Raw genomic sequence first — 18496 nt, 5'->3', positions numbered from 1 at the left:
CTGTCGCACATCAAAATAAACATTTGAGCGTTAGTGTATATTAATTACCAAAGTTTATAAAAGTAAATCGCTACGAACAGGATTCGAACCTGTGCGGGCATTGCCCATTGGATTTCGAGTCCAACGCCTTAACCACTCGGCCATCGCAGCTGCTGTCGCACATCAAAATAAACATTTGAGCGTTAGTTTATATTAATTACCAAAGTTTATAAGAGTAAATCGCTACGAACAGGATTCGAACCAGTGCGGGCATTGCCCATTGGATTTCGAGTCCAACGCCTTAACAACTCGGCCATCGCAGCTGCTGTCACACATCAAAACAAACATTTGAGCGTTAGTGTATATTAATTACCAAAGTTTATAAAAGTAAATCGCTACGAACAGGATTCGAACCTGTGAGGGCATTTCCCATTGAATTTCGAGTCCAACGCCTTAACCACTCTGGCATCGCAGCTGCTTTCGTACATCAACATAAACATTGAGCGTTAGTGTATATTAATTACCAAAGTTTATAAAAGTAAATCGCTGCGAACAGGATTCGAACCTGTGCGGATATTGCCCATTGGATTTCGAGTCCAACGCCTTAACCACTCGGCCATCGCAGCTGCTGTCGCACATCAAAATAAACATTTGAGCGTTAGTGTATATTAATTACCAAAGTTTATAAAAGAAAACGCCAACGAACAGGATTCGAACCTGTGCGGGCATTGCCCATCGGATTTCGAGTCCAACGCCTTAACCACTCGGCCATCGCAGCTGCTGTCGTACATCAAAATAAACTTTTGAGCGTTAGTGTATATTAATTACCAAAGTTTATAAAAGTAAATCGCTACGAACAGGATTCGAACCTGTGCGGGCATTGCCCATTGGATTTCGAGTCCAACGCCTTAACCACTCGGCCATCGAAGCTGCTGTCGTACATCAAAATAAACATTTGAGCGTTATTGTATATTAATCACCAAAGTGTATAAAAGTAAATCGCTACGAACAGGATTCGAACCTGTGCGGTCATTGCCCATTGGATTTCGAGTCCAACGCCTTAACAACTCGGCCATTACAGCTGCTGTCTCAAATCAATATAAACATTTGAGCGTTAGTGTATATTAATTACCAAAGTTTATAAAAGTAAATCGCTACGAACAGGATTCGAACCTGTGCGGGCATTGCCCATTGGATTTCGAGTCCAAATCCTTAACAACTCGGCCATCGTAGCTACTGTTGCATATCCAACTAAACATGATAGGATTCGTGAATATTAATTGCCACAGTTTATAAAAGTAAATCGCTACGAACAGGATTCGAACCTGTGTAGGCATTGCCCATTGGTCTTCGGGTCCAACGCCTTAACCACTCGGCCATCTCAGCTGCTGTAACACATCAAAATAAACATTTCAGCGTTAGTGTATATTAATTACCAAAGCTTATAAAAGTAAATTGCGACGAAGAGGATTCGAACCTGTTCGGGCATCGCCCATTAGATTACGAGTCAACGCCTTAACAACTCGTCCATCGCCGCTGCTGTCGCGTATCTAAATAAACATGAGAGGATTAGTTTATATTAATTGCCAAAGTTTATAAAAGTAAAACGCTACGAACAGGATTCGATCCTGTGCGGGTATTACCCATTGAATTTCGAGTCCAACGCCTTAACCACTCGGCCATCTCAGCTACTGTCGCTTATCAACATAAATATGAGAGCATTAGTGTATACTAATTACCTAAGTTTGTAAAAGTAAATCGCTGCGAACAGGATTCAACCCTGTACGGCATTGCCCTTTGGATTTCCAGTCCAACCCCTTAACCACTCGGCCATCGCAGCTACTGTAACATATCTAAATAAACTTGAGAGCATTAGTGTATATTAATTACCAAAGTTTATAAAAGTAAATCGCTACGAACAGGATTCGACCCTGTGCGGGCATTGCCCATTGGATGTCGAGTCCAACGCCTTAACCACTCGGCCATCGCAGCTGGTGTCGCGCATCAAAGTAAACATTTGAGCGTTTGTGTATATTAATTACCAAAGTTTATAAAAGTAAATCGCTACGAACAGGATTCGAACCTGTGCGGGCATTGCCCATTGGATTTCGAGTCCAACGCCTTAACCACTCGGCCATCGCAGCTGCTGTCGCACATCAAAGTAAACATTTGAGCGTTAGTGTATATTAATTACCAAAGTTTATAAAAGTAAATCGCTACGAACAGCATTCGAACCAGTGCGGGCATTACCCATTGGATTTCGAGTCCAACGCCTTAACCACTCGGCCATCGCAGCTGCTGTCACACATCAAAATAAACATTTGAGCGTTAGTGTATATTAATTACCACAGTTTATAAAAGTAAATCGCTACGAACAGCCTTCGAAACTGTGTGGGCGTTGCCCATTGGATTTCGAGTCCAATGCCTTAACCACTCGGCCATCGCAGCTGCTATTGCGCATCAAAGTAAACATTTGAGCGGTAGTGTATTTTAATTACCAAAGTTTATAAAAGTAAATCGCTACGAACAGGATTCGAACCTGTGCGGGCATTGCCCATTGGATTTCGAGTCCAACGCCTTAACCACTCGGCCATCGCCGCCGCTGTTGCACATCAAAATAAACATTTGAGCGTTAGTGTATATTAATTACCAAAGTGTATAAAAGTAAATGCCTACGAACAGGATTCGAACCTGTGCGGGCATTGTCCATCGGATTTCGAGTCCAACGCCTTAACCACTCAGCCATCGCAGCTGCTGTCGCACATCAAAATAAACTTTTGAGTGTGAGTGTATTTTAATTACCAAAGTGTATAAAAGTAAATCACTACGAACAGGATTCGAACCTGTGCGGGCATTGCCCATTGGATTTCGAGTCCAACGCCTTAACCACTCGGCCATCGCAGCTGCTGTCGTACATCAAAATAAACATTTGAGCGTTATTGTATATTAATCACCAAAGTGTATAAAAGTAAATCGCTAGGAACAGGATTCGAACCTGTGCGGGCATTGCCCATTGGATTTCGAGTCCAACGCCTTAACCACTCGGCCATCGCAGCTGCTGTCGCACATCAAAATAAACATTTGAGCGTAAGTGTATATTAATTACCAAAGTTTATAAAAGTAAATCGCTACGAACAGGATTCGGACCTGTGCGGGCATTGCCCATTGGATTTCGACTCTAACGCCTTAACCACTCGGCCATCGCAGCTGGTGTCGCACATCAAAATAAACATTTGAGCGTTAGTGTATATTAATTACCAAAGTTTATAAAAGTAAATCGCTACGAACAGGATTCGACCCTGTGCGGGCATTGCCCATTGGATTTCGAGTCCAACGCCTTAACCACTCGGCCATCGCAGCTGCTGTCGCACATCAAAGTAAACATTTGAGCGTTAGTGTATATTAATTACCAAAGTTTATAAAAGTAAATCGCTCCGAACAGAATTCGAACCTGTGCGGGCATTGCCCATTGGATTTCGAGTCCAACGCCTTAACCACTCGGCCATCGCAGCTGCTGTCGCACATCAAAATAAACATTTGAGGGTTAGTGTATATTAATTACCAAAGTTTATAAAACTAAATCGCTACGAGCAGCATTCGACCCTGTGCGGGCATTGCCCATTGGATTTCGAGTCCAACGCCTTAACCACTCGGCCATCGCAGCTGCTGTCGCACATCAAAATAAACATTTGAGCGTTAGTGTATATTAATTACCAAAGTTTATAAAAGTAAATGCCTACGAACAGGATTCGAACCTGTTCGGGAATTGTCCATCGGATTTCGAGTCCAACGCCTTAACCACTCGGCCATCTCAGCTTCTGTCGCACATCAAAATAAACTTTTGAGCGTTAGTGTATTTTAATTACAAAGGTTTATAAAAGTAAATCGCTACGGACAGGAGTCGAACCTGTACGGGCATTGCCCATTGAATTTCGAGTCCAACGCCTTAACCACTCGGCCATCGCAGCTTCTGTCGCACATCAAAATAAACTTTTGAGCGTTAGTGTATTTTAATTACCAAATTTTATAAAAGTAAATCGCTACGGACAGGAGTCGAACCTGTACGGGCATTGCCCATTGGATTTCGAGTCCAACGCCTTAACCACTCGGCCATCGCAGCTGCTGTCGTACATCAAAATAAACATTTGAGCGTTACTGTATATTAATCACCAAAGTGTATAAAAGTAAATCGCTACGAACAGGATTCGAACCTGTGCGGGCATTGCCCATTGGATTTCGAGTCCAACGTCCTAACCACTCGGCCATCGCAGCTGCTGTCGCACATCAAAATAAACATTTGAGCGTTACTGTATATTAATTACCAAATTTTATTAAACTAAATCGCTACGAACGAGATTCGAACCTGTGCAAGCATTGCCCATTGGATTTCGAGTCCAACGCCTTAACCACTCGGCCATCGCAGCTACTGTCGCATATCAAAATAAACATGAGAGCACAAGTGTATATTAATTACCAAAGTTTATAAAAGTAAATCGCTACGAACAGGATTCGAAACTGTGAGGGCATTGCCCATTGGATTTCGAGTCCAACGCCTTAACCACTCGGCCATCGCAGCTTCTGTTGACCATCAAAATAAACATTTGAGCGTTAGTGTATATTAATTACCAAAGTTTATAAAAGTAAATCGCTACGAACAGGATTCGAACCTGTGCGGGCATTCCTCATTGGATTTCGAGTCCAACGCCTTAACCACTCGGCCACCGCAGCTGCTGTCGCACATCAAAATAAACATTTGAGCTTTAGTGTATATTAATTACCAAAGTTTATAAAAGTAAATACCTACGAACAGGATTCGCACCTGTGCGGGCATTGCCCATGTGATTTCGAGTCAAAAGCCTTAACCACTCGGCCATCGCAGCTGCTGTCGCACATCAAAATAAACATTTGAGCGTTAGTGTATATTAATTTCCAAAGTTTATGAAAGTAAATCGCTACGAACAGGATTCGAACGTGTACGGGCAATGCCCATTGGATTTCGAGTCCAACGCCTTAACCACTCGGCCATCGCAGCTGCTGTCGCACATCAAAATAAACATTTGAGCGTCAGTGTATATTAATTACCAAAGTTTATAAAAGTAAATCGCTACGAACAGGATTCGAACCTGTGCGGGCATTGCCCATTGGATTTCGACTCTAACGCCTTAACCACTCGGCCATCGCAGCTGGTGTCGCACATCAAAATAAACATTTGAGCGGTTGTGTATATTAATTACCAAAGTTTATAAAACTAAATCGCTCCGAACGGGATTCGAACCTGTGCAAGCATTGCCCATTGGATTTCGAGTCCAACGCCTTAACAACTCGGCCATCGCAGCTGCTGTCGCACATCAAAATAAATATTTGAGCGTTAGTGTATATTAATTACCAAAGTTTATAAAAGTAAATCGCTACGAAGAGGATTCGAATCTGTGCGGGCATTGCCCATTGGATTTCGAGTCCAAAGCCTTAACTACTCGGCCATCGTAGCTACTATCGCTTACCTAAATAAACATGAGAGAATTAGTGTATATTAATTGCCAAAGTTCATAAAAGTAAATCGCTACGAACAGGATTCGATCCTGTGCGGGTATTGCCCATTGAATTTCGAGTCCTACGCCTTAACCACTCGGCCATCTCAGCAACTGTCGCTTATCAACATAAACATGAGAGCATTAGTGTATACTAATTACCTAAGTTTGTAAAAGTAAATCGCTGCGAACAGGATTCGAACCTGTGCGGGCATTGCCCATTGGATCTCGACTCCAACGCATTAACCACTCGGCCATCGCAGCTGGATTCGTACATCAAAGTAAACACTTGAGCGTTAGTGTATATTAATTACCAAAGTTTATAAAAGTAAATCGCTACGAACAGGATTCGAACCTGTGCGGGCATTGCCCACTGGATTTCGAGTCCAACGCCTTAACCACTCGGCCATCGCAGCTGCTGTTGCACATCAAAATAAACTTTTGAGCGTTAGTGTATATTAATTACCAAAGTTTATAAAAGTAAATCGCTACGAACAGGATTCGAACCTGTGCGGGCATTGCCCATTGGATTTCGACTCCAACGCCTTAACCACTCGGCCATCGCAGCTGCTGTCGCACATCAAGTAAACATTTGAGCGTTAGTGTATATTAATTACCAAAATTTATAAAAGTAAATCGCTACGAACAGGATTCGAACGTGTGCGGGTAATGCGCATGTGATTTCGGGTCCAACGCCTTAACCACTCGGCCATCGCTGCTGCTGTCGCACATCAAATTAAACTTTTGAGCGTTAGTGTATATTAATTACCAAAGTTTATAAAAGTAAATCGCTACGAACAGGATTCGAACCTGTGCGGGCATTGCCCATTGGATTTCGAGTCAAACGCCTTAACCACTCGGCCATCGCAGCTGCTTTCGTTCATCAAAATAAACATTTGAGCGTTAGTGTTTATTAATTACCAAAGTTTATAAAAGTAAATCGCTACGAACAGGATTCGATCCTGTGCGGGTATTGCCCATTGAATTTCGAGTCCTACGCCTTAACCACTCGGCCATCTCAGCAACTGTCGCTTATCAACATAAACATGAGAGCATTAGTGTATACTAATTACCTAAGTTTGTAAAAGTAAATCGCTGCGAACAGAATTCAACCCTGTACGGGCATTGCCCATTGGATTTCGAGTCCAACCCCTTAACGACTTGGCAATCGCAGCTACTGTCGCATATCTAAATAAACATGAGAGCATTAGTGTATATTAATTACCAAAGTTTATAAAAGTAAATCGCTACGAACAGGATTCGAACCTGTGCGGGCATTGCCCATCGGATTTCGAGTCCAACGCCTTAACCACTCGGCCATCCCAGCTGCTGTCGCACATCAAGTAAACATTTGAGCGTTAGTGTATATTAATTACCAAAATTTATAAAAGTAAATCGCTACGAACAGGATTCGAACGTGTGCGGGTAATGCGCATGTGATTTCGAGTCCAACGCCTTAACCACTCGGCCATCGCTGCTGCTGTCGCACATCAAATTAAACTTTTGAGCGTTAGTGTATATTAATTACCAAAGTTTATAAAAGTAAATCGCTACGAACAGGATTCGAACTTGTGCGGGCATTGCCCATTGGATTTCGAGTCAAACGCCTTAACCACTCGGCCATCGCAGCTGCTTTCGTACATCAAAATAAACATTTGAGCGTTAGTGTTTATTAATTACACAAGTTTATAAAAGTAAATCGCTACGAACAGGATTCGAACCTGTGCGGGCATTGCTCATTAAATTTCGAGTCCAACGCCTTAACCACTCGGCCATCGCAGCTGCTGTCGCACATCAAAATAAACATTTGAGCTTTAGTGTATATTAATTACCAAAGTTTATAAAAGTAAATCGCTACGAACAGGATTCGAACCTGTGCGGGCATTGCCCATTGTATTTTTAGTCCAATGCCTTAACCACTCGGCCATCGCAGCTGCTTTCGCACATCAAAATAAACATGTGAGCGTTAGTGTATATTAATTACCAAAGTTTATAACAGTAAATCGCTACGAACAGGATTCGAACCTGTGCGGGCATTGCCCATAGGATTTCGAGTCTAACGCCTTAACCACTCGGCCATCGCAGCTGCTGTCGCACATCAAAATAAACATTTGAGCGTTAGTGTATATTAATTACCAAAGTTTATAAAAGTAAATCGCTACGAACAGGATTCGAATCTGTGCGGGCATTGCCCATTGGATTACAAGTCCAAAGCCTTAACTACTCGGCCATCGTAGTTACTATCGCTTACCTAAATAAACATGAGAGAATTAGTGTATATTAATTGCCAAAGTTCATAAAAGTAAATCGCTACGAACAGGATTCGAACCTGTGTGGGCATTGCCCATTGGTCTTCGGGTCCAACGCCTTAACCACTCGGCCATCGCAGCTGCTGTCGCACATCAAAATAAACATTTGAGCGTTAGTGTATATTAATTACCAAAGCTTATAAAAGTAAATTGCGACGAAGAGGATTCGAACCTGTTTTGGCATTGCCCATTAGATTACGAGTCCAACGCCTTAACAACTCGTCCATCGCAGCTGCTGTCGCGTATCTAAATAAAATTGAGAGCATTTGTGTATATTAATTGCCAAAGTTTATAAAAGTAAATCGCTACGAACAGGATCCGATGCTGTGCGGGTATTGCCCATTGAATTTCGAGTCCAACGCCTTAACGACTCGGCAATCTCAGCAACTGTCGCTTATCAACATAAACATGAGAGCATTAGTGTATACTAATTACCTAAGTTTGTAAAAGTAAATCGCTGCGAACAGGATTCGAACCTGTGCGGGCATTGCCCATTGGATTTCGACTCCCACGCCTTAACCACTCGGCCATCGCAGCTGCTTTCGTACATCAAAGTAAACATTTGAGCGTTAGTGTATATTAATTACCAAAGTTTATAAAAGTAAATCGCTACGAACAGGATATTAACCTGTGCGGGCATTGCCCATCGGATTTCGAGTCCAACGCCTTTACCACTCGGCCATCGCAGCTGCTGTCGCACACCAAAATAAACTTTTGAGCGTTAGTGTATATTAATTACCAAAGTTTATAAAAGTAAATCGCTACGAACAGGATTCGAACCTGTACGGGAATTGCCCATTGGATTTCGAGTCCAACGCCTTAACCACTCGGCCATCGCAGCTGCTGTCGCACATCAAAATAAACATTTGAGCGTTACTGTATATTAATTACCAAATTTTATAAAACTAAATCGCTACGAACGGGATTCGAACCTGTGCAAGCATTGCCCATTGGATTTCGAGTCCAACGCCTTAACCACTCGGCCATCGCAGCTGCTGTCGCACATCAAAATAAACATTTGAGCGTTAGTGTATATTAATTACCAAAGTTTATACAAGTAAATCGCTACGAACAGGATTCGAATCTGTGCGGGCATTGCCCATTGGATTTCGAGTCCAAAGCCTTAACCACTCGGCCATCGTAGCTACTATCGCTTACCAAAATAAACATGAGAGAATTAGTGTATATTAATTGCCAAAGTTTATAAAACTACATCGCTACGAACAGTGGTCGAACCTGTGTGGGCATTGCCCATTGGTCTTCGGGTCCAACGCCTTAACCACTCGGCCATCGCAGCTGCTGTCGCACATCAAAATAAACATTTCAGCGTTAGTGTATATTAATTACCAAATCTTATAAAAGTAAATTGCGACGAAGAGGATTCGAACCTGTTCGGGCATTGCCCATTAGATTACGAGTCCAACGCCTTAACAACTCGTCCATCGCAGCTGCTGTCGCGTATCTAAATAAACATGAGAGCATTAGTGTATATTAATTTCCAAAGTTTATAAAAGTAAATCGCTACGAACAGGATTCGATCCTGTGCGGGTATTTCCAATTGGATTTCGAGTCCAACGCCTTAACCACTCGGCCATCTCAGCTACTGTCGCTTATCAACATAAACATGAGAGCATTAGTGTATACTAATTACCTAAGTTTGTAAAAGTAAATAGCCGCGAACAGGATTCAACCCTGTACGGGCATGGCCCATTGGATTTCGAGTCCAACCCCTTAACCATTCGGCCATCGCAGCTACTGTCGCACATCTAAATAAACATGAGAACATTAGTGTATATTAATTACCAAAGTTTATAAAAGTAAATAGCTACGAACAGGATTCGAACCTGTGCGCGCATTGCCCATTGGATTTCGAATCCAACGCCTAAACCACTCGGCCATCGCAGCTGCAGTCGTACACAAAATAAACATTTGAGCAGTAGTGTATATTAATAACCAAAGTTTATAAAAGTAAATCGCTACGAACAGGATTCGAACCTGTGCGGGCATTGCCCATTGGATTTCGACTCTAACGCCTTAACCACTCGGCCATCGCAGCTGGTGTCGCACATCAAAATAAACATTTGAGCGTTTGTGTATATTAATGACCAAAGTTTATAAAACTAAATCGCTCCGAACGGGATTCGAACCTGTGCAAGCATTGCCCATTGGATTTCGAGTCCAACGCCTTAACCACTCGGCCATCGCAGCCACTGTTGCAAACCTAAATAAACATGACAGAATTAGTGTATATTAATTACCACAGTATATTAAAGTAAATCGCTACGACCAGGATTCGAACCTGATTGACCATTGCCCATTGGATTTCGAGTCCAACGCCTTAACCACTCGGCCATCGCAGCTGCTTTCGTACATCAAAATAAACATTTGAGCATTACTGTATATTAATTACCAAAGTTTATAAAAGTAAATCGCAACGAACAGGATTCGAACCTATGCGGGTCTTGCCCACTGGATTTCGAGTCCAACGCCTTAACCACTCGGCCATCGCCGATACTGCCGCACATCAAAATAAACATTTTAGCATAAGTGTATATTAATTACCAAAGTTGTTAAAAGTAAATCGGTACGAACTGGATTCGAACCTGTGCGGGCATTGCCCATTGGATTTCGAGTCCAACGCCTTAACCACTCGGCCATCGCAGCTACTGCCGCACACCTAAATAAACATGACAGAATAAGTGTATATTAATTACCAAAGTTTATAAAAGTAAATCGCTACGAACAGGATTCGAACCTGTGCGGGCATTGCCCACTGGATTTCGAGTCCAACGCCTTAACCACTCGGCCATCGCAGCTGCTGTCGCACATCAAAATAAACATTTGAGCGTTAGTGTATATTAATTACCAAAGTTTATAAAAGTAAATCGCTACGAAGAGGATTCGAATCTGTGCGGGCATTGCCCATGTGATTTCGAGTCCAACGCCTTAACCACGCGGCCATCGCAGCTGCTGTCGCACATCAAAATAAACATTTGAGCGTTAGTGCATATTAATTACCAAAGTTTATAAAAGTAAATCGTTACGAACAGGATTCGAACCTGTGCGACCATTGCCCATGTGATTTCGAGTCCAACGCCTTAACCACTCGGCCATCGCAGCTGCTGTCGCACATCAAAATTAACTTTTGAGCGTTAGTGTATATTAATTACCAAAGTTGATAAAAGTAAATCGCTACGAACAGGATTCGAACCTGTGCGGGCATTGCCCATTGGATTTCGGCTCCAACGCCTTAACCACTCGGCCATCGCAGCTGCTGTCGCACATCAAAGTAAACATTCGAGCGTTATTGTATATTAATTACCAAAGTTTATAAAAGTAAATCGCTACGAACAGGATTCGAACCTGTGCGGGTATTGCCCATTGGATTTCGACTCCAACGCCTTAACCACTCGGCCATCGCAGCTGCTCTCGCACATCAAAATAAACATTTGAGCGTTAGTGTACATTAATTACTAAAGTTTATAAAAGTAAATCGCTACGAACAGGATTCGAACCTGTGCGGGCATTGCCCATTGGATTTCGAGTCCAACGCCTTAACCACTCGGCCATCGCAGCTGCTGTCGCACGCCAAAATAAACATTTGAGCTTTAGAGTATATTAATTACCAAAGTTTATAAAAGTAAATCGCTACGAACAGGATTCGAACCTGTGCGGGCATTGCCCATTGGATTTCGAGGCCAACGCCTTTACCACTCGGCCATCGCAGCTGCTGTCGGATATCAAAATAAACATGATAGGATTCGTGTATATTAATTGCCAAAGTTTATAAAACTAAATCGCTACGAACAGGATTCGAACCTGTGAGCGTATTCCCCATTGTACTTCGACTCCAACGCCTTAACCACTCGCCCATCGCAGCTGCCGTCGCATGTCAAAATAAACTTGAGAGTATTAGTGTATATTAATTACCAATGTTTATAAAAGTAAATCGCTACGAACAGGATTGCCCATTGGATTTCGAGTCAAATGCATTAACCACTCGGCCATCGCAGCTGCTGTCGCACACCAAAATAAACATTTGAGCATTAGTGTATATTAATTACCAAAGTTTATAAAAGTAAATCGCTACGAACAGGATTCGAACCTGTGCGGGCATTGCCCATTGGATTTCGACTCCAACGCCTTAACCACTCGGCCATCGCAGCTGCTGTCGAACATCAAAATAAACATTTGAGCGTTAGTGTACATTAATTACCAAAGTAAATCGCTACGAACAGGATTCGAACCTGTGCGGGCATTGTCCATTGGATTTCGACTCCAACGCCTTAACCACTCGGCCATCGCAGCTGCTGTCGAACATCAAAATAAACATTTGAGCGTTAGTGTATATTAATTACCAAAGTAAATCGCTACGAACAGGATTCGAACCTGTGCGGGCATTGTCCATTGGATTTCGAGTTCAACGCCTTAACCACTCGGCCATCGCAGCTGCTGTCGCACATCAACATAAACTTTTGAGCGTTAGTGTATATTAATTACCAAAATTTATAAAAGTAAATCGCTACGAACAGCATTCGAACCTGTGCGGGCATTGCCCATTGGATTTCGAGTCCAACGCCTTAACCACTCGGCCATCGCAGCTGCTGTCGCACATCAAAATAAACATTTGAGCGTTAGTGTATATTAATTACCAAAGTTTATAAAAGTAAATCGCTACGAACAGGATTCGAACCTGTTCGGGCATTGCCCATTGGATTTCGAGTCCAACGCCTTAACCACTCGGCCATGGCAGCTGCTGTCGCACATCAACATAAACTTTTGAGCGTTAGTGTATTTTAATTACCAAAGTTTATAAAAGTAAATCGCTACGAACAGGATTCGCACCTGTGCGGGCATTGCCCATGTGATTTCGAGTCCAAAGCCTTAACCACGCGGCCATCGCAGCTGCTGTCGCACATCAAAATAAACATTTGAGCGTTAGTGTATATTAATTACCAAAGTTTATGAAAGTAAATCGCTACGAACGGGATTCGAACCTGTGCAAGCATTGCCCATTGGATTTCGAGTCCAACGCATTAACAACTCGGCCATCGCAGCTGCTGTCGCACATCAAAATAAACATTTGAGCGTTAGTGTATATTAATTACCAAAGTTTATACAAGTAAATCGCTACGAACAGGATTCGAATCTGTGCGGGCATTGCCCATTGGATTTCGAGTCCAAAGCCTTAACCACTCGGCCATCGTAGCTACTATCGCTTACCTAAATAAACATGAGAGAATTAGTGTATATTAATTGCCAAAGTTTATAAAACTACATCGCTACGAACAGGGGTCGAACCTGTGTGGGCATTGCCCATTGGTCTTCGGGTCCAACGCCTTAACGACTCGGCCATCGCAGCTGCTGTCGCACATCAAAATAAACATTTCAGCGTTAGTGTATATTAATTACCAAAGCTTATAAAAGTAAATTGCGACGAAGAGGATACGAACCTGTTCGGGCATTGCCCATTAGATTACGAGTCCAACGCCTGAACAACTCGTACATCGCAGCTGCTGTCGCGTATCTAAATAAACATGAGAGCATTAGTGTATATTAATTTCCAAAGTTTATAAAAGTAAATCGCTACGAACAGGATTTTATCCTGTGCGGGTATTGCCCATTGGATTTCGAGTCCAACACCTTAACCACTCGGCCATCTCAGCTACTGTCGCTTATCAACATAAACATGAGAGCATTAGTGTATACTAATTACCTAAGTTTGTAAAAGTAAATAGCTGCGAACAGGATTCAACCCTGTACGGGCATGGCCCATTGGATTTCGAGTCCAAAGCCTTAACCACTCGGCCATCGCAGCTACTGTCGCATATCTAAATAAACATGAGAGCATTAGTGTATATTAATTACCAAAGTTTATAAAAGTAAATAGCTACGAACAGGATGTGAACCTGTGCGCGCATTGCCCATTGGATTTCGAATCCAACGCCTTAACCACTCGGCCATCGCAGCTGCAGTCGTACACAAAATAAACATTTGAGCAGTAGTGTATATTAATAACCAAAGTTTATAAAAGTAAATCGCTACGAACAGGATTCGAACCTGTGCGGGCATTACCCATTGGATTTCGAGTCCAACGCCTTAACCACTCGGCCATCGCAGCCACTGTTGCAAACCTAAATAAACATGAAAGAATTAGTGTATATTAATTACCACAGTATATAAAAGTAAATCGCTACGACCAGGATTCGAACCTGATGGACCATTGCCCATTGGATGTCGAGTCCAACGCCTTAACCACTCGGCCATCGCAGCTGCTTTCGTACATCAAAATAAACATTTGAGCGTTAGTGTATATTAATTTCCAAAGTTTATAAAAGTAAATCGCAACGAACAGGATTCGAACCTATGCGGGCATTGCCCACTGGATTTCGAGTCCAACGCCTTAACCACTCGGCCATCGCAGGTACTGCCGCACATCAAAATAAACATTTTAGCATAAGTGTATATTAATTACCAAAGTTGTTAAAAGTAAATCGGTACGAACTGGATTCGAACCTGTGCGGGCATTGCCCATTGGATTTCGAGTCCAACGCCTTAACCACTCGGCCATCGCAGCTACTGCCGCACACCTAAATAAACATGACAGAATAAGTGTATATTCCTTACCAAAGTTTATAAAAGTAAATCGCTACGAACAGGATTCGAACCTGTGCGGGCATTGCCCATTGGATTTCGAGTCCAACGCCTTAACCACTCGGCCATCGCAGCTGCTCTCACACATCAAAATAAACATTTGAGCGTAAGTGTACATTAATTACTAAAGTTTATAAAAGTAAATCGCTACGAACAGGATTCGAACCTGTGCGGGAATTGCCCATGTGATTTCGAGTCCAACGCCTTAACCACTCGGCCATCGCAGCTGCTGTCGCACGCCAAAATAAAAATTTGAGCTTTAGTGTATATTAATTACCAAAGTTTATAAAAGTAAATCGCTACGAACAGGATTCGAACCTGTGCGGGTATTGCCCATTGGATTTCGAGTCCAACGCCTTAACCACTCGGCCATCGCAGCTGCTGTCGCACATCAAAATAAACATTTGAGCGTTAGTGTATATTAATTACCAAAGTTTATAAAAGTAAATCGCTACGAACAGGATTCGAACCTGTGCGGGCATTGCTCATTGGATTTCGAGTCCAACGCCTTAACCACTCGGCCATCGCAGCTGCTGTCGCACATCAAAATAAACATTTGAGCGTTAGTGTATATTAATTACCAAAGTTTATAAAAGTAAATCGCTACGAACAGGATTCGAACCTCTGCGGGCATTGCCCATGTGATATCGAGTGCAACGCCTTAACCACTCGGCCATCGCAGCTGCTGTCGCACATCAAAATAAACATTTGAGCTTTAGTGTATATTAATTACCAAAGTTTATAAAAGTAAATCGCTACGAACAGGATTCGAACCTGTGCGGGCATTGCCCATGTGATTTCGAGTCCAACGCCTTAACCACTCGGCCATCGCAGCTGCTGTCGCACATCAAAATAAACATTTGAGCTTTAGTGTATATTAATTACCAAAGTTTATAAAAGTAAATCGCTACGAACAGGAGTTGAACCTATTCGGGCATTGCCCATGTGATTTCGAGTCCAACGCCTTAACCACTCGGCCATCGCAGCTGCTGTCGTACATCAAAATAAACATTTGAGCGTTATTGTATATTAATCACCAAAGTTTATAAAAGTAAATCGCTACGAACAGGATTCGAACCTGTGCGGGCATTGCCCATTGGATTTCGAGTCCAACGCCTTAACCACTCGGCCATCGCAGCTGCTGTCTCACATCACAATAAACATTTGAGCGTTACTGTATATTAATTACCAAATTTTATTAAACTAAATCGCTACGAACGGGATTCGAACCTGTGCAAGCATTGCCCATTGGATTTCGAGTCCAACGCCTTAACAACTCGGCCATCGCAGCTGCTGTCGCACATCAAAATAAACATTTGAGCGTTAGTGTATATTAATTACCAAAGTTTATAAAAGTAAATCGCTACGAACAGGAGGTGAACCTGTGCGGGCATTGCCCATTGGATTTCGAGTCCAAAGCCTTAACCACTCGGCCATCGTAGCTACTATCGCTTACCTAAATAAACATGAGAGAATTAGTGTATATTAATTGCCAAAGTTTATAAAAGTAAATCGCTACGAACAGGATTCGAACCTGTGCGGGCATTGCCCATTGGATTTCGAGTCCAACGCCTTAACCACTCGGCCATCGCAGCTACTGTCGCATATCAAAATAAACATGATAGGATTCGTGTATATTAATTGCCAAAGTTTATAAAACTACATCGCTACGAACAGGATTCGAACCTGTGTGGGCATTGCCCATTGGTCTTCGGGTCCAACGCCTTAACCACTCGGCCATCGCAGCTGCTGTCGCACATCAAAATAAACATTTGAGCGTTAGTGTATATTAATTACCAAAGCTTATTAAAGTAAATTGCGACGAAGAGGATTCGAACCTGTTCGGGGATTGCCCATGTGATTTCGAGTCCAACGCCTTAACCACTCGGCCATCGCAGCTGCTGTCGCACATCAAAATAAACATTTGAGCTTTAGTGTATATTCATTACCAAAGTTTATAAAAGTAAATCGCTACGAACAGGATTCGAACCTGTTCGGGCATTGCCCATTGGATTTCGAGTCCAACGCCTTAACCACTCGGCCATCGCAGCTGCTGTCGCACATAAAAATAAACATTTGAGCGTTAGTGTATATTAATTACCAAAATTTATAAAAGTAAATCGCTACGAACAGGATTCGAACCTATGCGGGTATTGGGCATTGGATTTCTAGTCCAACGCCTTAACCACTCGCCCATCGCAGCTGCTGTCGCACATCAAAATAAACATTTGAGCGTTAGTGTATATTAATTACCAAAGTTTATAAAAGTAAATCGCTACGAACAGGATTCGAACCTCTGCGGGCATTGCCCATGTGATATCGAGTCCAACACCTTAACCACTCGGCCATAGCAGCTGCTTTCGTACATCAAAATAAACATTTGAGTGTTAGTGTATATTAATTACCAAAGTTTATAAAAGTAAATCGCTACGAACAGGATTCGAACCTGTGCGGGCATTGCCCATTGGTTTTCGAGTCCAACGCCTTAACCACTCGGCCATCACAGCTGCTGTCGCACATCAAAATAAACATTTCAGCGTTAGTGTATATTAATTACCAAAGTTTATAAAAGTAAATCGCTACGAACACCATTTCAACCTGTGATGGCATTGCCTATTGGAGTTCGAGTCCAACGCCTTAACTACTCGGCCATCGCAGCGGTTGTCGCACATCAAAATAAACATTTGAGCGTTAGTGTATATTAATTAACAAAGTTTATAAAAGTAAATCGCTACGAACAAGATTCGAACCTGTTCGGGCATTGCCCATTGGATTTTGAGTCCAACGCCTTAACCACTCGGCCATCGCAGCTGCTGTCGCACATCAAAATAAACATTTGAGCGTTAGTGTATATTAATTACCAAAGTTTATAAACGTAAATCGCTACGAACAGGATTCGAACCTGTGCGGGCATTGCCCATTGGATTTCGAGTCCAAAGCCTTAACCACTCGGCCATCGCAGCTGCTGTCGCACATCAAAATAAACATTTGAGCGTTAGTGTATATTTATTACCAAAGTTTGTAAAAGTAAATCGCTACGAACAGGATTCGAACCTGTGCGGGCATTGCCCATTGGATTTCGAGTCCAAAGCTTTAACCACTCGGCCATGGCAGCTGCTGTCGCACATCAAAATAAACATTTGAGCGTCAGTGTATATTAATTACCAAATTTTATAAAAGTAAATCGCTACGAACAGGATTCGAACCTGTGCGGGCATTGCCCATTGGATTTCGAGTCCAACGCCTTAACCACTCGGCCATCGCAGCTGCTGTACCACATCAAAATAAACATTTGAGCGTTAGTGTATATTAATTACCAAAGTTTATAAAAGTAAATCGCTACGAACACGATTCGAACCTGTGCGGGCATTGCTCATTGGATTTCGACTCCAACGCCTTAACCACTCGGCCATCGCAGCTGCTGTCGCACATCAAAATAAACATTTGAGCGTTAGTGTATATTAATTACCAAAGTTTATAAAAGTAAATCGCTACGAACAGGATTCGAATCTGTGCTGGCATTGCCCATTGGATTTCAAGTCCAACGCCTTAACCACTCGGCCATCGCAGCTGCTGTCGCACATCAAAATAAACATTTGGGCGTTAGTGTATATTAATTACCAAAGTTTATAAAAGTAAATCACTACGAACAGGAGTCAAAACTGTGCGGGCATTGCCCATTGGATTTCGAGTCCAACGCCTTAACCACTCGACCATCGCAGCTGCTGTCGCACATCAAAATAAACATTTGAGCGTTAGTATATATTAATTACCAAAGTTTATACAAGTAAATCGCTGCGAACAAGATTCGAACCTGTGCGGGCATTGCCATTGGATTTCGAGTCCAACGCCTTAACCACTCGGCCATCGCAGCTGCTGTCACACATCAAAATAAACATTTGAGCGTTAGTGTATATTAATTACCAAAGTTTATAAAAGTAAATCGCTACGAACAGGATTCGAACCTGTGCGGGCATTGCCCATTGAATTTCGAGTCCAACGCCTTAACCACTCGGCCACAGCAGC

The 18496-nt window shown here is 42.5% G+C and overlaps 99 non-coding genes across 99 annotated transcripts; all 99 read right to left on the bottom strand.

The window, feature by feature from the left end:
* Positions 1-68: 68 nt before the first annotated feature.
* Trnas-cga (transfer RNA serine (anticodon CGA)) lies at positions 69-150 on the bottom strand. Its single transcript has one exon. It is a non-coding gene; the product is annotated as a tRNA-Ser (tRNA).
* Positions 151-220: 70 nt separating this feature from the next.
* Trnas-cga (transfer RNA serine (anticodon CGA)) lies at positions 221-302 on the bottom strand. The gene has a single exon. It is a non-coding gene; the product is annotated as a tRNA-Ser (tRNA).
* Positions 303-372: 70 nt separating this feature from the next.
* Trnas-cga (transfer RNA serine (anticodon CGA)) lies at positions 373-454 on the bottom strand. The gene has a single exon. It is a non-coding gene; the product is annotated as a tRNA-Ser (tRNA).
* Positions 455-523: 69 nt separating this feature from the next.
* On the bottom strand, positions 524-605 carry Trnas-cga (transfer RNA serine (anticodon CGA)). Its single transcript has one exon. It is a non-coding gene; the product is annotated as a tRNA-Ser (tRNA).
* Positions 606-674: 69 nt separating this feature from the next.
* Trnas-cga (transfer RNA serine (anticodon CGA)) lies at positions 675-757 on the bottom strand. The gene has a single exon. It is a non-coding gene; the product is annotated as a tRNA-Ser (tRNA).
* Positions 758-827: 70 nt separating this feature from the next.
* Positions 828-909, bottom strand: Trnas-cga (transfer RNA serine (anticodon CGA)). The gene has a single exon. It is a non-coding gene; the product is annotated as a tRNA-Ser (tRNA).
* A 70-nt stretch (positions 910-979) lies between these two features.
* Positions 980-1061, bottom strand: Trnas-cga (transfer RNA serine (anticodon CGA)). Its single transcript has one exon. It is a non-coding gene; the product is annotated as a tRNA-Ser (tRNA).
* A 70-nt stretch (positions 1062-1131) lies between these two features.
* Positions 1132-1213, bottom strand: Trnas-cga (transfer RNA serine (anticodon CGA)). Its single transcript has one exon. It is a non-coding gene; the product is annotated as a tRNA-Ser (tRNA).
* A 373-nt stretch (positions 1214-1586) lies between these two features.
* Positions 1587-1668, bottom strand: Trnas-cga (transfer RNA serine (anticodon CGA)). The gene has a single exon. It is a non-coding gene; the product is annotated as a tRNA-Ser (tRNA).
* A 70-nt stretch (positions 1669-1738) lies between these two features.
* On the bottom strand, positions 1739-1819 carry Trnas-gga (transfer RNA serine (anticodon GGA)). Its single transcript has one exon. It is a non-coding gene; the product is annotated as a tRNA-Ser (tRNA).
* Positions 1820-1889: 70 nt separating this feature from the next.
* On the bottom strand, positions 1890-1971 carry Trnas-cga (transfer RNA serine (anticodon CGA)). Its single transcript has one exon. It is a non-coding gene; the product is annotated as a tRNA-Ser (tRNA).
* A 70-nt stretch (positions 1972-2041) lies between these two features.
* Trnas-cga (transfer RNA serine (anticodon CGA)) lies at positions 2042-2123 on the bottom strand. The gene has a single exon. It is a non-coding gene; the product is annotated as a tRNA-Ser (tRNA).
* Positions 2124-2193: 70 nt separating this feature from the next.
* Trnas-cga (transfer RNA serine (anticodon CGA)) lies at positions 2194-2275 on the bottom strand. Its single transcript has one exon. It is a non-coding gene; the product is annotated as a tRNA-Ser (tRNA).
* A 70-nt stretch (positions 2276-2345) lies between these two features.
* On the bottom strand, positions 2346-2427 carry Trnas-cga (transfer RNA serine (anticodon CGA)). Its single transcript has one exon. It is a non-coding gene; the product is annotated as a tRNA-Ser (tRNA).
* A 70-nt stretch (positions 2428-2497) lies between these two features.
* Positions 2498-2579, bottom strand: Trnas-cga (transfer RNA serine (anticodon CGA)). The gene has a single exon. It is a non-coding gene; the product is annotated as a tRNA-Ser (tRNA).
* A 69-nt stretch (positions 2580-2648) lies between these two features.
* Positions 2649-2731, bottom strand: Trnas-cga (transfer RNA serine (anticodon CGA)). Its single transcript has one exon. It is a non-coding gene; the product is annotated as a tRNA-Ser (tRNA).
* Positions 2732-2801: 70 nt separating this feature from the next.
* Trnas-cga (transfer RNA serine (anticodon CGA)) lies at positions 2802-2883 on the bottom strand. The gene has a single exon. It is a non-coding gene; the product is annotated as a tRNA-Ser (tRNA).
* Positions 2884-2953: 70 nt separating this feature from the next.
* Trnas-cga (transfer RNA serine (anticodon CGA)) lies at positions 2954-3035 on the bottom strand. The gene has a single exon. It is a non-coding gene; the product is annotated as a tRNA-Ser (tRNA).
* Positions 3036-3105: 70 nt separating this feature from the next.
* Trnas-cga (transfer RNA serine (anticodon CGA)) lies at positions 3106-3187 on the bottom strand. Its single transcript has one exon. It is a non-coding gene; the product is annotated as a tRNA-Ser (tRNA).
* A 70-nt stretch (positions 3188-3257) lies between these two features.
* Trnas-cga (transfer RNA serine (anticodon CGA)) lies at positions 3258-3339 on the bottom strand. Its single transcript has one exon. It is a non-coding gene; the product is annotated as a tRNA-Ser (tRNA).
* A 70-nt stretch (positions 3340-3409) lies between these two features.
* Positions 3410-3491, bottom strand: Trnas-cga (transfer RNA serine (anticodon CGA)). Its single transcript has one exon. It is a non-coding gene; the product is annotated as a tRNA-Ser (tRNA).
* A 70-nt stretch (positions 3492-3561) lies between these two features.
* Positions 3562-3643, bottom strand: Trnas-cga (transfer RNA serine (anticodon CGA)). The gene has a single exon. It is a non-coding gene; the product is annotated as a tRNA-Ser (tRNA).
* A 222-nt stretch (positions 3644-3865) lies between these two features.
* On the bottom strand, positions 3866-3947 carry Trnas-cga (transfer RNA serine (anticodon CGA)). The gene has a single exon. It is a non-coding gene; the product is annotated as a tRNA-Ser (tRNA).
* Positions 3948-4017: 70 nt separating this feature from the next.
* On the bottom strand, positions 4018-4099 carry Trnas-cga (transfer RNA serine (anticodon CGA)). Its single transcript has one exon. It is a non-coding gene; the product is annotated as a tRNA-Ser (tRNA).
* Positions 4100-4169: 70 nt separating this feature from the next.
* Positions 4170-4251, bottom strand: Trnas-cga (transfer RNA serine (anticodon CGA)). Its single transcript has one exon. It is a non-coding gene; the product is annotated as a tRNA-Ser (tRNA).
* A 70-nt stretch (positions 4252-4321) lies between these two features.
* On the bottom strand, positions 4322-4403 carry Trnas-cga (transfer RNA serine (anticodon CGA)). The gene has a single exon. It is a non-coding gene; the product is annotated as a tRNA-Ser (tRNA).
* A 70-nt stretch (positions 4404-4473) lies between these two features.
* Positions 4474-4555, bottom strand: Trnas-cga (transfer RNA serine (anticodon CGA)). The gene has a single exon. It is a non-coding gene; the product is annotated as a tRNA-Ser (tRNA).
* Positions 4556-4625: 70 nt separating this feature from the next.
* Positions 4626-4707, bottom strand: Trnas-cga (transfer RNA serine (anticodon CGA)). The gene has a single exon. It is a non-coding gene; the product is annotated as a tRNA-Ser (tRNA).
* A 69-nt stretch (positions 4708-4776) lies between these two features.
* Positions 4777-4859, bottom strand: Trnas-cga (transfer RNA serine (anticodon CGA)). Its single transcript has one exon. It is a non-coding gene; the product is annotated as a tRNA-Ser (tRNA).
* A 70-nt stretch (positions 4860-4929) lies between these two features.
* Positions 4930-5011, bottom strand: Trnas-cga (transfer RNA serine (anticodon CGA)). Its single transcript has one exon. It is a non-coding gene; the product is annotated as a tRNA-Ser (tRNA).
* Positions 5012-5081: 70 nt separating this feature from the next.
* Positions 5082-5163, bottom strand: Trnas-cga (transfer RNA serine (anticodon CGA)). The gene has a single exon. It is a non-coding gene; the product is annotated as a tRNA-Ser (tRNA).
* A 70-nt stretch (positions 5164-5233) lies between these two features.
* Trnas-cga (transfer RNA serine (anticodon CGA)) lies at positions 5234-5315 on the bottom strand. Its single transcript has one exon. It is a non-coding gene; the product is annotated as a tRNA-Ser (tRNA).
* A 70-nt stretch (positions 5316-5385) lies between these two features.
* On the bottom strand, positions 5386-5467 carry Trnas-cga (transfer RNA serine (anticodon CGA)). The gene has a single exon. It is a non-coding gene; the product is annotated as a tRNA-Ser (tRNA).
* A 70-nt stretch (positions 5468-5537) lies between these two features.
* Trnas-cga (transfer RNA serine (anticodon CGA)) lies at positions 5538-5619 on the bottom strand. The gene has a single exon. It is a non-coding gene; the product is annotated as a tRNA-Ser (tRNA).
* A 70-nt stretch (positions 5620-5689) lies between these two features.
* On the bottom strand, positions 5690-5771 carry Trnas-cga (transfer RNA serine (anticodon CGA)). The gene has a single exon. It is a non-coding gene; the product is annotated as a tRNA-Ser (tRNA).
* Positions 5772-5841: 70 nt separating this feature from the next.
* Positions 5842-5923, bottom strand: Trnas-cga (transfer RNA serine (anticodon CGA)). The gene has a single exon. It is a non-coding gene; the product is annotated as a tRNA-Ser (tRNA).
* Positions 5924-5993: 70 nt separating this feature from the next.
* Trnas-cga (transfer RNA serine (anticodon CGA)) lies at positions 5994-6075 on the bottom strand. The gene has a single exon. It is a non-coding gene; the product is annotated as a tRNA-Ser (tRNA).
* A 221-nt stretch (positions 6076-6296) lies between these two features.
* Trnas-cga (transfer RNA serine (anticodon CGA)) lies at positions 6297-6378 on the bottom strand. The gene has a single exon. It is a non-coding gene; the product is annotated as a tRNA-Ser (tRNA).
* A 70-nt stretch (positions 6379-6448) lies between these two features.
* Trnas-cga (transfer RNA serine (anticodon CGA)) lies at positions 6449-6530 on the bottom strand. The gene has a single exon. It is a non-coding gene; the product is annotated as a tRNA-Ser (tRNA).
* Positions 6531-6752: 222 nt separating this feature from the next.
* Trnas-cga (transfer RNA serine (anticodon CGA)) lies at positions 6753-6834 on the bottom strand. The gene has a single exon. It is a non-coding gene; the product is annotated as a tRNA-Ser (tRNA).
* A 221-nt stretch (positions 6835-7055) lies between these two features.
* Trnas-cga (transfer RNA serine (anticodon CGA)) lies at positions 7056-7137 on the bottom strand. The gene has a single exon. It is a non-coding gene; the product is annotated as a tRNA-Ser (tRNA).
* A 70-nt stretch (positions 7138-7207) lies between these two features.
* Positions 7208-7289, bottom strand: Trnas-cga (transfer RNA serine (anticodon CGA)). Its single transcript has one exon. It is a non-coding gene; the product is annotated as a tRNA-Ser (tRNA).
* Positions 7290-7359: 70 nt separating this feature from the next.
* Positions 7360-7441, bottom strand: Trnaf-aaa (transfer RNA phenylalanine (anticodon AAA)). Its single transcript has one exon. It is a non-coding gene; the product is annotated as a tRNA-Phe (tRNA).
* Positions 7442-7511: 70 nt separating this feature from the next.
* Positions 7512-7593, bottom strand: Trnas-cga (transfer RNA serine (anticodon CGA)). Its single transcript has one exon. It is a non-coding gene; the product is annotated as a tRNA-Ser (tRNA).
* Positions 7594-8271: 678 nt separating this feature from the next.
* Positions 8272-8353, bottom strand: Trnas-cga (transfer RNA serine (anticodon CGA)). Its single transcript has one exon. It is a non-coding gene; the product is annotated as a tRNA-Ser (tRNA).
* Positions 8354-8423: 70 nt separating this feature from the next.
* Positions 8424-8505, bottom strand: Trnas-cga (transfer RNA serine (anticodon CGA)). The gene has a single exon. It is a non-coding gene; the product is annotated as a tRNA-Ser (tRNA).
* Positions 8506-8575: 70 nt separating this feature from the next.
* Trnas-cga (transfer RNA serine (anticodon CGA)) lies at positions 8576-8657 on the bottom strand. The gene has a single exon. It is a non-coding gene; the product is annotated as a tRNA-Ser (tRNA).
* A 70-nt stretch (positions 8658-8727) lies between these two features.
* Trnas-cga (transfer RNA serine (anticodon CGA)) lies at positions 8728-8809 on the bottom strand. Its single transcript has one exon. It is a non-coding gene; the product is annotated as a tRNA-Ser (tRNA).
* A 70-nt stretch (positions 8810-8879) lies between these two features.
* Trnas-cga (transfer RNA serine (anticodon CGA)) lies at positions 8880-8961 on the bottom strand. Its single transcript has one exon. It is a non-coding gene; the product is annotated as a tRNA-Ser (tRNA).
* A 374-nt stretch (positions 8962-9335) lies between these two features.
* Positions 9336-9417, bottom strand: Trnas-cga (transfer RNA serine (anticodon CGA)). The gene has a single exon. It is a non-coding gene; the product is annotated as a tRNA-Ser (tRNA).
* Positions 9418-9487: 70 nt separating this feature from the next.
* On the bottom strand, positions 9488-9569 carry Trnas-cga (transfer RNA serine (anticodon CGA)). Its single transcript has one exon. It is a non-coding gene; the product is annotated as a tRNA-Ser (tRNA).
* A 70-nt stretch (positions 9570-9639) lies between these two features.
* On the bottom strand, positions 9640-9721 carry Trnas-cga (transfer RNA serine (anticodon CGA)). The gene has a single exon. It is a non-coding gene; the product is annotated as a tRNA-Ser (tRNA).
* Positions 9722-9790: 69 nt separating this feature from the next.
* On the bottom strand, positions 9791-9872 carry Trnas-cga (transfer RNA serine (anticodon CGA)). The gene has a single exon. It is a non-coding gene; the product is annotated as a tRNA-Ser (tRNA).
* Positions 9873-9942: 70 nt separating this feature from the next.
* Positions 9943-10024, bottom strand: Trnas-cga (transfer RNA serine (anticodon CGA)). Its single transcript has one exon. It is a non-coding gene; the product is annotated as a tRNA-Ser (tRNA).
* A 70-nt stretch (positions 10025-10094) lies between these two features.
* Positions 10095-10176, bottom strand: Trnas-cga (transfer RNA serine (anticodon CGA)). Its single transcript has one exon. It is a non-coding gene; the product is annotated as a tRNA-Ser (tRNA).
* Positions 10177-10246: 70 nt separating this feature from the next.
* Positions 10247-10334, bottom strand: Trnas-cga (transfer RNA serine (anticodon CGA)). The gene has a single exon. It is a non-coding gene; the product is annotated as a tRNA-Ser (tRNA).
* Positions 10335-10398: 64 nt separating this feature from the next.
* On the bottom strand, positions 10399-10480 carry Trnas-cga (transfer RNA serine (anticodon CGA)). The gene has a single exon. It is a non-coding gene; the product is annotated as a tRNA-Ser (tRNA).
* A 70-nt stretch (positions 10481-10550) lies between these two features.
* On the bottom strand, positions 10551-10632 carry Trnas-cga (transfer RNA serine (anticodon CGA)). The gene has a single exon. It is a non-coding gene; the product is annotated as a tRNA-Ser (tRNA).
* A 222-nt stretch (positions 10633-10854) lies between these two features.
* Trnas-cga (transfer RNA serine (anticodon CGA)) lies at positions 10855-10936 on the bottom strand. Its single transcript has one exon. It is a non-coding gene; the product is annotated as a tRNA-Ser (tRNA).
* Positions 10937-11006: 70 nt separating this feature from the next.
* On the bottom strand, positions 11007-11088 carry Trnas-cga (transfer RNA serine (anticodon CGA)). The gene has a single exon. It is a non-coding gene; the product is annotated as a tRNA-Ser (tRNA).
* A 70-nt stretch (positions 11089-11158) lies between these two features.
* Positions 11159-11240, bottom strand: Trnas-cga (transfer RNA serine (anticodon CGA)). Its single transcript has one exon. It is a non-coding gene; the product is annotated as a tRNA-Ser (tRNA).
* Positions 11241-11310: 70 nt separating this feature from the next.
* On the bottom strand, positions 11311-11392 carry Trnas-cga (transfer RNA serine (anticodon CGA)). Its single transcript has one exon. It is a non-coding gene; the product is annotated as a tRNA-Ser (tRNA).
* A 70-nt stretch (positions 11393-11462) lies between these two features.
* Trnas-cga (transfer RNA serine (anticodon CGA)) lies at positions 11463-11544 on the bottom strand. Its single transcript has one exon. It is a non-coding gene; the product is annotated as a tRNA-Ser (tRNA).
* A 356-nt stretch (positions 11545-11900) lies between these two features.
* Positions 11901-11982, bottom strand: Trnas-cga (transfer RNA serine (anticodon CGA)). The gene has a single exon. It is a non-coding gene; the product is annotated as a tRNA-Ser (tRNA).
* Positions 11983-12042: 60 nt separating this feature from the next.
* Positions 12043-12124, bottom strand: Trnas-cga (transfer RNA serine (anticodon CGA)). Its single transcript has one exon. It is a non-coding gene; the product is annotated as a tRNA-Ser (tRNA).
* A 60-nt stretch (positions 12125-12184) lies between these two features.
* Positions 12185-12266, bottom strand: Trnas-cga (transfer RNA serine (anticodon CGA)). The gene has a single exon. It is a non-coding gene; the product is annotated as a tRNA-Ser (tRNA).
* Positions 12267-12336: 70 nt separating this feature from the next.
* Positions 12337-12418, bottom strand: Trnas-cga (transfer RNA serine (anticodon CGA)). Its single transcript has one exon. It is a non-coding gene; the product is annotated as a tRNA-Ser (tRNA).
* Positions 12419-12488: 70 nt separating this feature from the next.
* Trnas-cga (transfer RNA serine (anticodon CGA)) lies at positions 12489-12570 on the bottom strand. Its single transcript has one exon. It is a non-coding gene; the product is annotated as a tRNA-Ser (tRNA).
* A 222-nt stretch (positions 12571-12792) lies between these two features.
* Trnas-cga (transfer RNA serine (anticodon CGA)) lies at positions 12793-12874 on the bottom strand. Its single transcript has one exon. It is a non-coding gene; the product is annotated as a tRNA-Ser (tRNA).
* Positions 12875-12944: 70 nt separating this feature from the next.
* Trnas-cga (transfer RNA serine (anticodon CGA)) lies at positions 12945-13026 on the bottom strand. The gene has a single exon. It is a non-coding gene; the product is annotated as a tRNA-Ser (tRNA).
* Positions 13027-13400: 374 nt separating this feature from the next.
* Positions 13401-13482, bottom strand: Trnas-cga (transfer RNA serine (anticodon CGA)). The gene has a single exon. It is a non-coding gene; the product is annotated as a tRNA-Ser (tRNA).
* A 70-nt stretch (positions 13483-13552) lies between these two features.
* Trnas-cga (transfer RNA serine (anticodon CGA)) lies at positions 13553-13634 on the bottom strand. The gene has a single exon. It is a non-coding gene; the product is annotated as a tRNA-Ser (tRNA).
* Positions 13635-13704: 70 nt separating this feature from the next.
* On the bottom strand, positions 13705-13786 carry Trnas-cga (transfer RNA serine (anticodon CGA)). Its single transcript has one exon. It is a non-coding gene; the product is annotated as a tRNA-Ser (tRNA).
* Positions 13787-13855: 69 nt separating this feature from the next.
* Trnas-cga (transfer RNA serine (anticodon CGA)) lies at positions 13856-13937 on the bottom strand. Its single transcript has one exon. It is a non-coding gene; the product is annotated as a tRNA-Ser (tRNA).
* Positions 13938-14007: 70 nt separating this feature from the next.
* Trnas-cga (transfer RNA serine (anticodon CGA)) lies at positions 14008-14089 on the bottom strand. Its single transcript has one exon. It is a non-coding gene; the product is annotated as a tRNA-Ser (tRNA).
* Positions 14090-14159: 70 nt separating this feature from the next.
* On the bottom strand, positions 14160-14247 carry Trnas-cga (transfer RNA serine (anticodon CGA)). Its single transcript has one exon. It is a non-coding gene; the product is annotated as a tRNA-Ser (tRNA).
* Positions 14248-14311: 64 nt separating this feature from the next.
* On the bottom strand, positions 14312-14393 carry Trnas-cga (transfer RNA serine (anticodon CGA)). The gene has a single exon. It is a non-coding gene; the product is annotated as a tRNA-Ser (tRNA).
* Positions 14394-14463: 70 nt separating this feature from the next.
* Positions 14464-14545, bottom strand: Trnas-cga (transfer RNA serine (anticodon CGA)). The gene has a single exon. It is a non-coding gene; the product is annotated as a tRNA-Ser (tRNA).
* Positions 14546-14615: 70 nt separating this feature from the next.
* On the bottom strand, positions 14616-14697 carry Trnas-cga (transfer RNA serine (anticodon CGA)). Its single transcript has one exon. It is a non-coding gene; the product is annotated as a tRNA-Ser (tRNA).
* A 70-nt stretch (positions 14698-14767) lies between these two features.
* Positions 14768-14849, bottom strand: Trnas-cga (transfer RNA serine (anticodon CGA)). The gene has a single exon. It is a non-coding gene; the product is annotated as a tRNA-Ser (tRNA).
* A 70-nt stretch (positions 14850-14919) lies between these two features.
* On the bottom strand, positions 14920-15001 carry Trnas-cga (transfer RNA serine (anticodon CGA)). Its single transcript has one exon. It is a non-coding gene; the product is annotated as a tRNA-Ser (tRNA).
* Positions 15002-15223: 222 nt separating this feature from the next.
* Trnas-cga (transfer RNA serine (anticodon CGA)) lies at positions 15224-15305 on the bottom strand. Its single transcript has one exon. It is a non-coding gene; the product is annotated as a tRNA-Ser (tRNA).
* A 70-nt stretch (positions 15306-15375) lies between these two features.
* Positions 15376-15457, bottom strand: Trnas-cga (transfer RNA serine (anticodon CGA)). The gene has a single exon. It is a non-coding gene; the product is annotated as a tRNA-Ser (tRNA).
* Positions 15458-15527: 70 nt separating this feature from the next.
* Positions 15528-15609, bottom strand: Trnas-cga (transfer RNA serine (anticodon CGA)). The gene has a single exon. It is a non-coding gene; the product is annotated as a tRNA-Ser (tRNA).
* A 70-nt stretch (positions 15610-15679) lies between these two features.
* Positions 15680-15761, bottom strand: Trnas-cga (transfer RNA serine (anticodon CGA)). The gene has a single exon. It is a non-coding gene; the product is annotated as a tRNA-Ser (tRNA).
* A 70-nt stretch (positions 15762-15831) lies between these two features.
* On the bottom strand, positions 15832-15913 carry Trnas-cga (transfer RNA serine (anticodon CGA)). Its single transcript has one exon. It is a non-coding gene; the product is annotated as a tRNA-Ser (tRNA).
* Positions 15914-15983: 70 nt separating this feature from the next.
* Trnas-cga (transfer RNA serine (anticodon CGA)) lies at positions 15984-16065 on the bottom strand. The gene has a single exon. It is a non-coding gene; the product is annotated as a tRNA-Ser (tRNA).
* Positions 16066-16439: 374 nt separating this feature from the next.
* Positions 16440-16521, bottom strand: Trnas-cga (transfer RNA serine (anticodon CGA)). The gene has a single exon. It is a non-coding gene; the product is annotated as a tRNA-Ser (tRNA).
* A 70-nt stretch (positions 16522-16591) lies between these two features.
* Trnas-aga (transfer RNA serine (anticodon AGA)) lies at positions 16592-16673 on the bottom strand. Its single transcript has one exon. It is a non-coding gene; the product is annotated as a tRNA-Ser (tRNA).
* Positions 16674-16895: 222 nt separating this feature from the next.
* Positions 16896-16977, bottom strand: Trnas-cga (transfer RNA serine (anticodon CGA)). Its single transcript has one exon. It is a non-coding gene; the product is annotated as a tRNA-Ser (tRNA).
* A 222-nt stretch (positions 16978-17199) lies between these two features.
* Trnal-caa (transfer RNA leucine (anticodon CAA)) lies at positions 17200-17281 on the bottom strand. Its single transcript has one exon. It is a non-coding gene; the product is annotated as a tRNA-Leu (tRNA).
* A 70-nt stretch (positions 17282-17351) lies between these two features.
* On the bottom strand, positions 17352-17433 carry Trnas-cga (transfer RNA serine (anticodon CGA)). The gene has a single exon. It is a non-coding gene; the product is annotated as a tRNA-Ser (tRNA).
* A 70-nt stretch (positions 17434-17503) lies between these two features.
* Trnas-cga (transfer RNA serine (anticodon CGA)) lies at positions 17504-17585 on the bottom strand. Its single transcript has one exon. It is a non-coding gene; the product is annotated as a tRNA-Ser (tRNA).
* Positions 17586-17655: 70 nt separating this feature from the next.
* Positions 17656-17737, bottom strand: Trnas-cga (transfer RNA serine (anticodon CGA)). Its single transcript has one exon. It is a non-coding gene; the product is annotated as a tRNA-Ser (tRNA).
* A 70-nt stretch (positions 17738-17807) lies between these two features.
* Positions 17808-17889, bottom strand: Trnas-cga (transfer RNA serine (anticodon CGA)). The gene has a single exon. It is a non-coding gene; the product is annotated as a tRNA-Ser (tRNA).
* A 70-nt stretch (positions 17890-17959) lies between these two features.
* Positions 17960-18041, bottom strand: Trnas-uga (transfer RNA serine (anticodon UGA)). The gene has a single exon. It is a non-coding gene; the product is annotated as a tRNA-Ser (tRNA).
* A 70-nt stretch (positions 18042-18111) lies between these two features.
* Positions 18112-18193, bottom strand: Trnas-cga (transfer RNA serine (anticodon CGA)). Its single transcript has one exon. It is a non-coding gene; the product is annotated as a tRNA-Ser (tRNA).
* A 70-nt stretch (positions 18194-18263) lies between these two features.
* Positions 18264-18344, bottom strand: Trnas-cga (transfer RNA serine (anticodon CGA)). The gene has a single exon. It is a non-coding gene; the product is annotated as a tRNA-Ser (tRNA).
* A 70-nt stretch (positions 18345-18414) lies between these two features.
* Trnas-cga (transfer RNA serine (anticodon CGA)) lies at positions 18415-18496 on the bottom strand. Its single transcript has one exon. It is a non-coding gene; the product is annotated as a tRNA-Ser (tRNA).

The sequence above is a fragment of the Euprymna scolopes genome, chromosome 15, assembly GCF_053919585.1.
Source record: "Euprymna scolopes isolate OS-2025 chromosome 15, ASM5391958v1, whole genome shotgun sequence".
In the NCBI taxonomy this organism is placed as follows: domain Eukaryota; kingdom Metazoa; phylum Mollusca; class Cephalopoda; order Sepiida; family Sepiolidae; genus Euprymna; species Euprymna scolopes.
This window is presented reverse-complemented; position numbering and strand designations above follow the sequence as displayed.